At 36.3% G+C, this 12,490-nt stretch overlaps 1 long non-coding RNA gene and 2 other non-coding genes across 5 annotated transcripts in view; all 3 read right to left on the bottom strand.

Annotated features, from left to right (window-relative positions):
* Positions 1 to 390: 390 nt before the first annotated feature.
* On the bottom strand, positions 391 to 470 carry Mir181b-1 (microRNA 181b-1). Its single transcript, NR_029820.1, has one exon. It is a non-coding gene; the product is annotated as a microRNA 181b-1 (primary transcript).
* Positions 471 to 567: 97 nt separating this feature from the next.
* Positions 568 to 654, bottom strand: Mir181a-1 (microRNA 181a-1). Its single transcript, NR_029795.1, has one exon. It is a non-coding gene; the product is annotated as a microRNA 181a-1 (primary transcript).
* Positions 655 to 4,088: 3,434 nt separating this feature from the next.
* Positions 4,089 to 12,490, bottom strand: part of Gm4258 — a 64,557-nt gene continuing 56,155 nt past the window's right edge. For 2 of the 3 annotated variants that reach the window (XR_003948015.1, XR_003948013.1), the window contains one exon: positions 4,099 to 12,490. This exon is cut by the window's right edge. This is a non-coding gene — a long non-coding RNA (predicted gene 4258). The other variant, XR_003948014.1, reaches the window with a different exon arrangement.

Genomic DNA, 12,490 nt, shown 5'->3' with positions numbered 1-12,490 from the left:
ACCAAGAAATCTAATGAAAGATGAGGGGATGGTTATTTTCTGTGTAACAATGTGACGGATAACGGGGCAGGAAGTAAGATATTTCTTTGGTTCTTCCTCCCACCAGCACAGCAGAGCAGGAAGCCGTGCCAACCCAGGGCTACACAGTTGATTCTGGGCATCCAACACTTTAGCATTTTTAAGAAATGCCCCATTTGTAACCCCCAGGAGTATAGAAAAGCAGTATTCTTATATAAATTAGTGACTTCCTCACAGAAATAGGACTTGATATGAATTGAATAAACAAACCTGAAAGTTCAGACAGCAGAAGTTAAACCGAGAAACGGCGTTAATACCCCCAGGACCTCTATTAGGGAGGGAACGTCTGTTGATTGCGACAGCAAAAAGCGGGGCCACAGTTGCATTCATTGTTCAGTGAGCTTTTCTACACAGTTCAACCCACCGACAGCAATGAATGTTGATTGTGACCTTTGTAAACATAGTCTCTGAAGAGGCGGGGAGAATCCTGTCGGGTCCTGCTTTGCGGTTCTGTCTTCAGCAAACGCAGAGGGCCATGGAGTAGATGATGGTTAGCTATAGGGTACAATCAACGGTCGATGGTTTTTATTTGAATTCCAAACTCACCGACAGCGTTGAATGTTCACTGAAGCAACCTGTGAGGCAGAGATGTGCTGATTTAAACAGTATCTGTGGGAGTCTGGAGCAGGAGGGAGGCAGAGGAAAGCCCAATCCTTTAACCAAACCTGTCACACATTTTAAACCATTTCAAAAGAGTACAGAAGAAAAGAAGCAGGATTCCTCCAGCCCAGAGCTTGGCAAACCTCCACTTTGTGCTGTGTCAAAGAAAAGAATCGGATTTTTTTTTTTCAAAAGGGAAGAAAAGTCCTTTTGGGGGGAGCTTAGTTACAGGCTGTTAAAGACAGGGAGAATTTATCATTCAACAAAATTGGAACTATCAAAAAGCAAAACAAATAGTATCTAAGTATCTCATAATTTAAATATTGGTATGTATATAATAAGAACTGCAAGGACGCATGTAGGTCATGCAGAATCAAGCAGAAACCACTTAGGTTTTCTCAAGTTACATTGCTAACAATTTTGAACTTCTATGTTTACAATGTGCATGGAATAAGCATTTATTTTACAATAGGCATTTTAATTAGTATAATTTCTTTTAAACATACTTATTTTTAAAACAATCAAGGAATCAAACCAATTTAGCACATCTTTCTTTGCTTATGACACAAGACTTTAAACTACAATGAAAATTAATACAACCTATGCCTACTGCCTGAAATTCAACTCCTCTCACTTTGGTTATTATATCCTAATATTGTTATTTGTTTTGATTGAGTGGATCTGGCAGTAACTTCTATCCATTTCCTAGGTGTTCTTGAAATGAAGTGCATTTACAAGTTAGTATGAACTCTATTGAGCATGTCTTCAAAACTGATTTCAAATATCAACTTAAACAAAAATCCCTTTGTACTCCTCAAAACTAGGGTAGAAAGTTACTACATTATACTTATGTAGACTCTTAAGTGGCTTTAATAAGTATATATATATATATATATATATATATATATATATATATATATATATGTGTGTGTGTGTGTGTGTGTGTGTGTGTGTGTGTGTGTGTGTGTGTGTAACTATTAATAAAATATTGGTGAACCATTCAGTCCAAATTTTTATACATATTCATTTTATTTACTTAGAATATTGTATGCTAAACCTGTAATCATTTATTATCTTGTACACGAAGAGATTACAGGACAAGTGTCTCTGGCTGGTATTTTGAGGTAGATAAGGTAACGATCTGCTGATGGCATGCATTCAGACTTCAGATAGTTACAAGACATAAAACTGATGAATCTGAATAGTCCTGTGTGGCTTCCTTTGAGATAGCTTTCCTGCAGAGGGCTGTCTCTTGTGGAAGGAAAGCAAGTCTTCCTGGGACCATCTGTGTTATCAGTTTCACCAGAATGCATGTTGCTCATGTTCCCTTGCTTGACCACTGCACTATCATATTCAGGCCAGCATCCCATTGCTTCTATACATACCTGTCATTGCTTTTGATATCATTTTTTCAAGGCTGCTGAGCTGAGACTCTAAGCCATGATCATTGCCTTATCTCAATATACAAAATTGGAACTACGATCAAGCAATTTCCATCCGAATCACAATTAATAGCAAAGCACCGCAATGTGAGGGGTTTCCAGAACCTTCTAAAATTCTCTGTAGAAAATATAAGTCCAAATTTCTCAAATTCTTAGAATAAAATTACGGAGAATACTATCATGAAGTTCTTAGGAGATTGAAAGTGATTGGTGTTTAGTAAGAAATTAGATTAAACATCACATCACTGACATATTTTAACTCCTATTTATCCAATGAAACATGTACTTTTCTCATGGCTATAGTTTTTGATGAGAAAAACCTCTCAATAACTTAAACTCACTCTCCATGAGGAAAAGCACCTCTGCTCTTGCTGCACCTGCCTCACAGTAAGAGAATAACTTCAGGACGGTATTCTACAGGGGAAAGATGTCTACTTGCTGATTTAGCTTACCTTTCCTCGGCTTTCTACAATGCTGGTTCCAATCACTATTTTACTAGCTAACCTTGTCTGCACTGTTATTTTCCAAATTTGATAATTGGCTGGAATATTAATGTTGGACAGTATTGAAATTTTACATTTTCTGTCAGGTGTCGAGTCTTATTTGACTATTTTTAGAAAATGTTAAGATTCCAGGATTCTAAATTGGTGTTAACCATCTGCTTCCTTGCAGTTTTTCCTGAATCAAGAGCCACCAGAAATATGTCATTTGTGTGCACGTAGGCAACCATTCTCCCTTCATAATTTTTGGAAGGTCTTCTGGACAGGTTAAAACTGACTTGCACCATTGCCAAATTTACTTTAGCTTTTATTTCTCCTCCCGGGGCTTTGGAAGCATTAAGAAGTTCAGCTTTGCTTAAGGTTAGCGGGTCATAAATAAACCAAAGCAATTTCTTTGCTTTGAGCAAGAGGGTCAGAGAATACATGAAATATCACTTTTAAGCAAAGCAAACTTTAACATGAATTGACAGAGGAGCATGAAAAAGAAGCACAGTGCGCCTCAGTAAAAGGCCACAGGGATTCGGGATGCTGGGCTTGTCTGTTTTAGAAATAGACTGTATATCTTGTTTGATGACCTGTATTTAATTTAAGTGACTGCCTCTGCCAGTCCTTTCCAGAGGGCAAGTGTGTGAAATAGAGCATCTCACTGTCACTCTGCAGCCCTCTCTTCTGCCGGATGCCTTGACCTGAATTGGGATGGGGGCATTGATCTGACAAATGAGAGGGAAGGAGATGGCGCTGCCACGCACATTTCATCCTTAAATTCTAGTCAGCTGGAAATTGTCTTCGTGGTCTGGGGTAGGAACACATTCATAAGCTCATTAAAAACTAGTTTTCTGCTGTGAATATGACTCTTTTCAAAATGCAAGAAGTAAGAAATGTCATACTCGCAGTAGGAAACATTACTGCCTCCTCCTTTCCAAAGCAAGCGCATGCCCTCTGTGAAATATGATGAAGAAGATTCCAGAATGACTGGAGTTGGTGTTCTCAAGACGCCACTTCTTAATGTCCATGTCTATTTCTGTTGGGGTATCATTTATCTGTTCAAGAAATCTCATGAAATGTCTCTGCTCTAGCAATTTTCTCTTCCCAGTCAGACAGATAAGAGCTCAAGTTACAAGTGCTCACTCTTTGGGATTATTATCATAATCACAGGGTCCTCTGCCCATCTCAGTAGGAAAGGTGAAAGCATCAGAGAGGCCAAAATGGAGGCAGTACGGTTAAAGAGCTCAGCGGAGACCATAGGCATTGGTCTCCACCGAAGGGAAATAGGACAGTCACGCCAAAGCTTGACTGAAAGACAGTCATCACTTTAGAGATGAGGGCCCATAGGAATGATACTCCTCTCTTTCAGCACTGTTGTAATCTACATTATTCGCCCTACAAAATGTCTTATCGTTTTGCTTTCTGAAAGTAAAATGTCCTAGTAGTCTATTTAATAAAAATGTCAGTGATTGAAACAAACAAACAAATAAACAAAACACTGGATTGATTTTTAATGTACATATCAGCTACATTTAAGTATAAGAAACCCACACAGTTTAGTGTAATACATATACATCATAAATATTTTATGCTTTCCATTTAAAAACAATATACAAACTGAAATGTTTACAGTAATAAAAAAAGACTTAAAAATGAACCAATATAACTCCAACATGAACTTCTCCTTTATTTGCAGATATTTTAAATATAAATGAACCTTATATTTATTTTCTATTACATCTATTTGGGACAAAGGGCACAGATATGCTAGGCCTTTCATACAGAGGCCAGAGGAAACCTTTCAGGAGTTGTTTTTTTCTCTTTCTACCATGCAATGATGGGGATCTAATTCAAACTGATAGGCTTGGTCAGCAAGAGCCTTTAGTTGCACAGTCATCTCATATCTATACTTTTACATTTCTTTAGTCTTTTAAGATGCCTAGTCAGGCTGGCCTCAAATTCTTGATCTTCCTGTCTGTCTCAGCCTCTCAAGTGGTGGGACTATTTATGGTAAGTGTGAACCACCATGTTTGCGTATTGAACATCCCTTTCTAATACCCAACAAATATTATTTTGCTTACATCTCTCACTGTAGAATAACTGTTATCATATGCTGCGTTTTTAAATGTGGCAGTAGTTGAAGTCTACATTTCATCTCTGTTTGTGAAGTTTTCTGTGCAGTACTTTAAAAAGGAGCACCTCCGAGGTGATACGAGAAAATGAACACAAGAAGAGTACTAGAACTCAGGCAAAGGCTTGGGACTCGCCACAAGGGCTCAGTTATATAAGCCCTCTGCCTGGATAAAATCTGCATAATAAAATCCTTCTCATTTAGACCACCTAGTTTCTGTAAAACCTCCATGTAACAGATACTCTATAAAGTATAGCATTCCTTCCAATCATTACTTAAAGGCCAAATTAAGTCCAGGTCTCCTAAGTATTTAATGTCTTCCCATTAAAAAACAAAACAAAACAAAACAAAACAAAACCTGTCTTTTAAATTCTAAAGTTGAAATTCTCATATATAGACACACATGCCCATATACAATGTTCTTATAAGTATATGCAACAAACATTTACTTTTAATTGCATGTTGTCAAGCCCAGAAAGCCAGGCTGCGCTGCTGCATTCCCAGCAAGCTAGAATGCTCTGTAGCAGTGGTGTTCTTACCTGGCTGGTAGGTGGTGGTGACTGACAGGCAGGAAGAGTTCTTTCTAGACAGGTACTTCTGAAGACGGTGATGGCTACGTAAAAGTAACAATTAATCTTAAGCTCTTCTAAAGTTAGGAGCCCTTGATTAACCTGATGTATCTGTCTTTATCGTCAGCACTATGGCAGTGTGAGGACGGTGATTATTCCTGATCATCTGTCAAAATGGTTGCTTGTCCTTGGGCTTCTGTCCTACATTGCTTTAATTTAAATCATTATATCACACAGATGTGCACAACTGTGCTTAAGAAATTTAACCAGGCATCATTTAGAAAATGGTGTCCACTAGAAAACCCTTTCAGTTCTCTCTGTGTGTCTCTCCCTCCCTCCCTCCCTCCCTTTCTAGTGTGTTGTGTATCTGATGTATGTATTTTCTGAAATTGATAATTCTTCCTAAAACAAGGAAAGAGGGAAATAGAGAAAGAAGAAACAGAGTTTATTTTATTTCCCCAACTCAAGAACTATTTTAAATAAATCAGGCTGAAATATCCAAAGTATTTTTAATTTTTAAGTAATTATTACATAAATCCCTTGTTTCTCTTTCTTTTACTCCCTCCAAACTCCCTCCTATGTAGATCTGTTATTTAGAATTGCTAATTAATTGGTGCAATCTTTTCTGGGGAAAACTGTTTTGTCTACTTTCAGCATTCCTTAGTTTCTTATATTTCTTTGACTCGTTAATGATAGAGCCAAATAACTCATTGATATGAAAAATTAACTAGGGTTAAATTATGTTTCCATAGAGCTCACAATGACTGAAAGTCACAATAACGTGAAACTTAGAACAAACACTGAAATAAACCATTGAGCCAGAATTGAAGCGAGGATCCTGTTCATGAAAAACTTACAGTCCTATCATGACTACAGACGGTGGCATTGACATAGTGGGCAGTGGTTAATTTTTATAGAAAAAAGGTCCCCCAGAGCTCCCAGGACTCTTTACCGCCAACCAAAGAGTACACACATGGGAGAAGCCATGACTCCAGCTGAATATGTAGCAGAGGATGGCCTTATAGGGCATCACTGGCAAGGGAGCCCCTTGGTCCTGTGGAGGCGATGACCCAGGGTAGGAATGCTAGGGTGCTAAGTGCTAAGGCAGAAGTGGGAGGTGGGATAGGGAGCACCCTCATAGAGGTGGGGGGAGGGGACAGGAGGGTTTTTTTTTTTAGGGGAAACTGGGAAGGGGGTAACATTTTAAATGTCAATAAATAAAATAACCAATAAAAATGAAAATGAAACAAAACAAAACAAAAATAAGTGTCCTGCCCTTGATCCAAGACTGTGTAACAGTTGACTCCTCCCTTGACTGGGAAAGGACAGATATGTTAACTACAATTCAAAGTAATTTTAACAACATGAATTGATCTTTGAAAATTGAAAAGCATACACATATTAGAATAAATCAAACTTTTTCTGGAAAAAGAATAAATCAGAATCTTTGGAAAGAAGCAGAGCTCTTATTTATGCAATTTTTGTTTCCAGTGAAAGAGATCTAGTATACACAATCACAAAAAGCTAAACACAAGACGCCAATCTAGGCTCTTAAGATTTTGTTTCACTTGAAACAAGACATTTCATTTTTCTGTCTAGAATGTTATATTATAAAAATAGTTGAATTTTTAGGTTTTAAGAATACAATTGAACATCTTTCAAAATTTCTGTGTTACATTCAAAATTCAGTCTCTAACTTATTCTCTTAAGCTCTCTATTTTTTGAACTGCATTCTTTACTTACTATGTCATTAAAATACTTTACTGTTTTCATAGTTTTATAAGATATTGTAGATATATTTCTGGCTTCATAAATTGTCCAGGCATATGTTCTCTCAATCAACAGGGAACCAAATGTTCTATACATTACTCTGTGTGAACAATGCATATAATACAACTTATCTTCTGCAGGATTTTAGTGAGCCTTAAGTTTGTTGTAAAAAAAAAAAGAATAATTGAGATTGTGGGAGAGGGTTTAGCAGCAACAATAAATACATTTCAAAATAAAATCTGTGGGAATTAAAAAATTATAATTTTTTATACTTATAGCAGTCATGATATCTTTCCAGGTAACTCTTCTGCATGGTATAGAAGAACACAAAACATTTGAAGTATAATCCACCTTTCTATAAAATGTTGATTATGGCATGAAACATATTAAATGATCATATTTGAATATGAAATATGAAAAATTATGACTTTTTCTATGAGTTTTGGTATATATTGCAAAAATTGGATGTTTGTTTTATTGTCTCAATAAAAATTGCTGTGTTAAGAGTGAATAATCCAAGCAGACGATGGTGCGCGCTGACCTTCAGGGATGGAGCCAGGTCAGTTGTGTCGTCTTCATACATCCATGAGGCCAAGAAAAAATGTCAGCAAACATTAAAAACTCAATGTCATCAATATCATATTCCTATGAAAGATCCATGACATTAAACATGTTGGCTCAAGTTATATATCAAATATATCATAGCCATGTGTTTGAATTACTCCAAGCATGGAGGCATTGATCTTTGACTCTGATAACTGACCTGTTGCCTAATGATCCTATATTTTGATAGCTCCTATTTCTTAGTTTCTTAGATAAAGAATATTTCTAGAGGGCTCCACCATTATACATTTTTAAATAGTGCAGAGTAACAAAGTTATTTAATAAATAACCTATAATTTTTCTGCTCCTAAATCTAGCATCAGGTCATCATAGTCCCTGAACAATAGGATCTTGTGAAGGCTAGAGTGACTGCGATAATAAACTGGAAAAAGGAAAACACTTAATTTAGACATCATTTGATTTATGTCAACGTGAAAATATTCTTTTTAAAGGGTCTGTTATACTCTAGACACTTTAGCAATGCTATTATACATTGTGACTTTGTTTCTTTAGAAACTTACTTGAAAACTATACCATACTTGAATGTGTCTCCATAGAAGGAGAGACATGAGATCATTTTTCCATAATGAAAACTGACCACATCTTCTCTGTTGGGGTGCTTTCTTCTGAATTTACATATTTTCAGAAATATCAATGGGCTTAAGTTTTCAAAATCTATTTGCTATAAATGAGAGTTTGTCAAGGACAGGAGTGAACAACCTTTTATATTTCTAGCAGAGTAGGAAATTACGGTTGGCTTTACTGTGTATAATTCTAATACAATGCCCTGTAATGATGATTAGTCTCGATAGGGAATACTTTAAATCAAAAACACAATGTCACTGTACTCTACTTTTCAAAGGTATTCTGAACTAAATTTATAAGCAATTCATCTCCTGTATCATTCATGCATGGTTATTGGAAATCAACGCAGAGGAAAACTGGCCCGATTGACCTGTTTATATAACTACTTTCAACAATTCATTAACCATTAATGATATACAGGCTTTTTGCTTCCATTTTTTAAAGATCAAAAAGTGTATTGATTCAATAATTTTGGTTCAAACTCAGTTTAGGCACTGAAAAGAAATCCCCTCTGCAAATGTAAGCAAACATACTATTTTTCCTACGTTCCTGTCTTAAACCTCGATTTTACCATTGCCTGGAGGATGCTAAGCAGCTGCAACATTCCAATCATGTGAGTGAAGCACACAACTGCAGAGGAAGTTAGATTTCCTGGAATAGGGGCCATGCATACACTGATTTTTTTAAAAGAAATTAAGCTTAGTTTTAAATTTCAAACATGCACATTGTAAACAAATCCACGAATGTGAAGTACTTTATAGAGAAAATGGTTTTACTATACAAACAACCAGAACAAATATTACCCAAAGGATAAAGAGAAACACTTTAAAAATTGCACTTATTCTATAGTTTAATTGGCATTGAATCAAGAATATTGAATAATTTTGGACAAGATTAAAATAGTGCTGAGATCTGATGACCACTGTGAGCTGAGTCCCTCTTCCCTTTATCATCTAATGTCTAAAAATGTATTTACTTCTATTCTTAACACTATTTCATTTGTCCATATTGGAAAACATATTTTTATCCAAAATTACACAAGCAATCTCTGTAAATTGCATGTGATATATGCACCTGGAGACTTAAAGGTCTTTTGATATTTCCAGGTGATATTTAAAACGAGGGAAGAATATGTTAGTCTGGGGATGGGACCCAGACTCTAACCTCAATGTTACGTATTTCCCTGTGAAATGATTTTCTAAAAATGAAAGGGACATTTAAGACCCTTATCCAAGCCCATCCTTCTTTGATGTGAGTCTCTCACACCAAAATGTATGCCTGTAACCCCGAGTTGGGCAGAGACAGGTGGATCACAGTAGTGTATGGCAAACCAACCTATACAAAATGATATGTTTCAGGTTTGATGAGATACTCTGATTCAAAAAATAAGTCAAAAATTCGTGAAAGATGAAACTTGGCATCCCCTTCTGGCCTATTCATATGCATTTGCAGATGACCCCTCCTGCCCCTGACTCGACATGGGTGTTACTGTCACTCTGTCTCCTCTTTCGTCTTTCCACAAGCATCTTTTTCAAAGCTCCAATTTACACTGTAACTTGTGGTCCTCATATCTTCTTGAAATTGCATTTCTTAATGTTACATTGCATTTCTGCTTTTTTTTGTCAAAGGAAGAAATTTAGAACAACAAACCAAATTAGTCACCTGAAAAAAAAAAGAGGATTCCCCAACATTGCTTCAAACACATTGACTGGCCTGTAGACCCAATTCATTTCTCCCTACACCTTATATTTAACTAAGAAAAATCATGATGAAATTCAGAGGCATTATCACCCTAGAGAAAGAGTTTTGAAAATATACTACATGTCAATCTACTTTTACCTTTATTTCCTGGTTAAAAACAAAATAGACAAAGACAAACAAAACCCCTACCATTTCAGCAATAACATTTTTTAAATGTATCTGTTTTACTTTGTCAAGAAAGAAAATGTCTACTAAGTGGAAGTTTATTAAGCTAAAATCTCATCTGTTAATAATTTCACATTATTAACTGTGTGGCAGAATTATGACAAAAGGCACTTTGAAATGAATTATTAAATTTTAGAAAATAATCCAGATTTCAGTGTCCATACAAAGTACTCTTTATTCTGCAGCATTTCAAATAAACAAAACTGTGAGATAACTTTTACATTATCCTAATTAACCCATGATTTGATGGAAACCTTTGGTGGAATTCCACTATCTTTACTCTGACATTAGATAATTTATATCAGAAAGCTAAAAATGTCCCTTGGAGAGACAGAGTGTCAACCATAAGCTCTCATTCCTGCTATGGGAAATAACTGGAGGCATATGGAGAAAAGAATGGGAAGGACCTCAATTTTCCTCAGCCCTTAGACATAATTTTTACTTTACTGCAAGCTGCGTGGAAAGCATACATTTTATAAGCCTTTATAGTTACTAAAGTTATGTTATTGGAATGGACAGTGAAATTTTAAAATTAGATGTACATTCATTATTATAAATTTGCAATACTTTGGGAGAAATAGTGGAATTAAGATACACACAACATACTGGAAATTAAAAACATCTGTCCCTAAAATTCAGTACATTCACACTCTTGTAAACAGCATATGTTTTCAAACATGACTTTCTTCCTTAGCACAGTTGCATGTGTCTACTGCATGGTGGGGGCTGGAGAGGAAAAACACATGTATTCGAAGTTTCTTAGTGGATGAAGCTGCAAAAGCCTGAGCCGTTACAGTTAGTCCAAGCATGACAGAATGCTTCTATTTGAAGGAAACTATGACGGAGTTCAGCATAATGATGTTCCCAGAACTTATTTTCATGCTTTTATACATGTGATATAGGATCTGTCCTCAGACCTCAGTTATCATTTTTATAGGTTTAAGGATGCTATAGGAGAGCTATATAAAAACAGCTGTTCTGGAAGAGATTTTCTGCAGGAATAAAGATAAAGTTGGAGGAGGTAGTGAGTGGGGTTACTTTCTGGCTTTACAATTTGCTTTGGGATTCCCCACATATCATAAACAGAGAGAATTGCCACAAAGCCTTACAAAGACACAAGAAAGTTTCAGGAACAGGGAGATCAAAACAGGAACACTCTACTTATATGCAGAAGTGAGCATGAACACTCCGACTACTAAGTTAATCAGCAAGCGAAGTCCATAGGAAAAGCACTTGCTACCCTTCTTCAATAGGAAGCTTCCTCTGCCTCAATGTTTCTTAGTGGAAAGACAGAAAGAAGAGATGGAGGGAGGGAAGACACTGGAAGGAAAGAAGGAAAGAAAAAGAGGGAGAAATTAAATAGAAGCTTTCAAATCCAGCAAGGTGCTGGTCACTGGCAAGGTGCTGGAAACAGATGAGATAGTTCTTCTGGACTTGGAAAAGTTCAGGACCTCAAAAAGACTTGGTGGGTTTGCCTGTAATTCTAGCCTCAGGGAGGCAAGGAGTGAAGGATCCGGTGTTGAATTAGCCCCTAAATTAAAAAGAAGCAAAACATCAAGGGACAGAGAGGTTGAATAAAGAGCCAAGCGGAACATGGGTGCTTCCTGGAACTTAGAGCTCCAGCTCAGTAGAGAGGATGCCAGTTCTGATGCATTAAGATGTGCTTGTGCCAGGAATCTTCCTTTTCTCTGCTACAGAGAGTTGATGGCTAACTAAGCTGAGCTTGCAGTTTTTCCTGCCTTGGCAGTCATAAAGTTGACTAGAGTAATATATCTACATCTACATCTACATCTTTATCTATACCTATATCTACATCTACATCTATATCTTTATCTTTATCTTTACCTATATCTATAGGCATAGATATAGGCATAGATACACATAGAGTTGGTTGAATAAAACAGCATTGAGCATTATTTTCCACTGTGAGACTCAAAGCTACACAAGGATTTGATTTAATTTGAGAAACCACACATGAGGGATAGATACTTAACAAAACCTTTCTAGGTTAGATTGATAGACACCATATTCAGTGTGGACTTTCAGCTGAATATGGGTAGAAATTTAGATTATTTACCATTTGTTAAGACTAGAAGCATATACATCCAATCAGGAAATCTTGAGTAGCTCCAAAGGACTAATTATAAGCTAATGACAAAGTGTCACATATTAACGAAGGGAGCTCTAGTTAATTTTGCATTTACCATCAGAATAGATGAATACTTAGATTTTCAGTCTTAGCAACGAGTCTAATTTAATTCTGTTTTTCTTTGTTTCATGAAAGAAGAAATTAAGACGTAG

The sequence above is a fragment of the Mus musculus genome, chromosome 1 (assembly GCF_000001635.26).
Source record: "Mus musculus strain C57BL/6J chromosome 1, GRCm38.p6 C57BL/6J".
In the NCBI taxonomy this organism is placed as follows: domain Eukaryota; kingdom Metazoa; phylum Chordata; class Mammalia; order Rodentia; family Muridae; genus Mus; species Mus musculus.
Note: the sequence above shows the minus strand (reverse complement) of the source record. Positions and strands in the feature narration are given on the sequence as shown.